Source organism: Cupressus sempervirens, chromosome 2 (genome assembly GCF_028749045.1).
Source record: "Cupressus sempervirens isolate cs-2001-9-10 chromosome 2, ASM2874904v1, whole genome shotgun sequence".
In the NCBI taxonomy this organism is placed as follows: Eukaryota; Viridiplantae; Streptophyta; class Pinopsida; order Cupressales; family Cupressaceae; genus Cupressus; species Cupressus sempervirens.
Window position 1 is genome coordinate 567,272,869 of NC_143119.1, and position 2,500 is coordinate 567,275,368.

The window sequence follows — 2,500 nt, forward strand, 5'->3', positions numbered from 1 at the left end:
CCAGGTCGGCCCACCAAGTACTCTCACCAAGTCGACCCTTTAAGTTCGGTCATCAACTCACCCCGCCAGGTCGGCCCACCACGTACTCTCACAAAGTCGACTCTTTAGGTTCGTTCATCAATTCGCCCCGCCAGCTCGGCCCACCAAGTTCTGTCACCAGGTTGACTCTTTAAGTTCGTTCATCAAGTCACCTCGCCAGTTCGACCCACCAAGTACTCTCACAAAGTCGACTCTCTAAGCTCGTTCATCAAGTCACCCTGCCAGGTCAGCCCACCAAGTACTCTCACCAAGTCACCCCGCTAGCTCGACCCACCAAGTCGACTCTCTAAGTTTGTTCATCAAGTCACCCCGCCAGGTCGGCCCACCAAGTCGAATCTTTAAGTCCGTTCATCAAGTCACGTGACCAGGTCAGCCCACCGAGTACTCTCGCCAAGTCGACTCTTTAAGTTTGTTCATCAAGTCACCCGACCAGGTCGGCCCAACAAGTCACCAAGTACTCTCACCAAGTCGACTCTCTAAGTCCGTTCATCAAGTCACCCCGCCAGGTCGGCCCACCAAGTCGAATCTTTAAGTCCGTTCATCAAGTCACCCCACCAAGTACTCTAACCAAGTCGATTCTTCGAGTGCGTTCATCAAGTCACCCGACCAACTACTCTCACCAAGTCGACTCTTTAACTATGTTCATCAAGTCACCCCACCAAGCACTCTCACCACGTCAACTCTTTAGGTCCGTTCATAAAGTCACCCCACCAGGTCGACCCTTCAAGTGCGTTCATCAAGTCACCCCACCAAGTACTCTCACCAATTCGACTCTTTAAGTCTTTTCATCAAGTCACCACACCAAGTACTCTCACCAAGTCAACTCTTTAGGACCGTTCATCAAGTCACCTCGCCAAGTCGACCCTTGAAGTCCGTTCATCAAGTCACCCCACCAAGTCGACTCTTTAAGTCAGTTCACGAAGTCACCCAACCAGGTTGGCCCACCAAGGACTCTCACCAAGTCGACTCTCTAAGTCTGTTCATCAGGTCACCCCACCGAGTACTCTCACCAAGTCAACTCTTTAGGTCCGTTCATCGAGTCACCCCGCAAAGTCGACCCTCTAAGTTCGTTCATCGAGTCACCCCGCCAAGTCGACTCTTTAAGTCCTTTCATCAAGTCACCCCGCCAAGTCGACTCTCTAAGTGCGTTCATCAAGTCACCAAAACAACTACTCTCACCAAGTCGACTCTATAAGTCCGTTCATCAAGTCGGCCCACCAAGTACTCCCACCAAGTCGACTCTTTAAGTCCGTTCATCAGTTCACCCCACCAAGTACTCTCACCAAGTCAACTTTTTAGGTCCGTTCATCAAGTCACCCCGCCAAGTCGACCCTTTAAGTCCGTTCATCAAGTCACCCCGCCGAGTTGCTTCTCTAAGCCCACTCACCATGTCAGCTCACCAAGTCGGTTGTTCAAGTACGTTGCCAAGTCAACTCTTTAAGTTCGCTCACCAGGTCAGCCCACCCAAGTCGCCTCTTTAAGTTCGTTCGCCAGGTCGGCCCACCCAAGTCGCATCAGCGGGCTAACTCGCCGAGTCACCTCACGAAGTTGACTCTTTAAGTGCGCTCACCAAGTCAGCTCACCAAGTCGACTCACCATCTCGCCTCGATAAGTTGGCTTTCCGAGTTACCCCACCAAGTCGTCGCCTCTTTAAGCCCGCTCACCGTGTCAGCTCGTCAGGTCGGCTCACCAAGTCGACTAATCAAGTAGGCCCACCAAGTCGCCTCAAGGATAGCTCCTCACCATGAGTCGCCTCACCATGTTGACTCTTTGAGCCCGCTCGCCAGGTCGCCTCACCAAGTCGACTCGAGTACGTTGCCAAGTCAACTCTTTAAGTTCGCTCGCCAGGTTGACTCGCCAAGTCAGCTCACCATGTCATCTCAACGAACCAACTCGCCGAGTCGCCTCACCACGTCGGCTCTCTAATACCGCTCGCCAAGTCGCCCCACCAAGTCGCCCCGTTAGGCCCACTCTCACCAAGTGGACTCTTTAAGTCTGCTCATAAAGTCGAGCCACCAAGTACTCTCACCAAGTCGACTCTTTAAGTCCTTTCGTCGAGTCACCCCACCAAGTACTCTCACCAAGTCAACTCTTTAGGTCCGTTCATAGAGTCACCCCACCAAGTCGACCCTTCAAGTGGGTTCATCAAGTCACCCCACCAAGTCGACTCTTTAAGTTCATTCATCAAGCCACCCCGCCAGGTCAGCCCACAAATTACTCTCACCGAGTCGACTCTTTAAGTTCGTTCATCAAGTCACCCCGCCAGGTCAGCCCACCAAGTGGACTCTTTAAGTTCGTTCATGAAGTCACTCTGCCAAGTCGGCCCACCAGGTCGACTCTTTAAGTTCGTTCATCAAGTCACCCCGCCAGGTCAGCCCACCAACTACTCTCACCAAGTCGACTCTTTAAGTTTGCTCACCAAGTCACCCCGCCAGGTCGGCCCACCAAGTACTCTCACCAG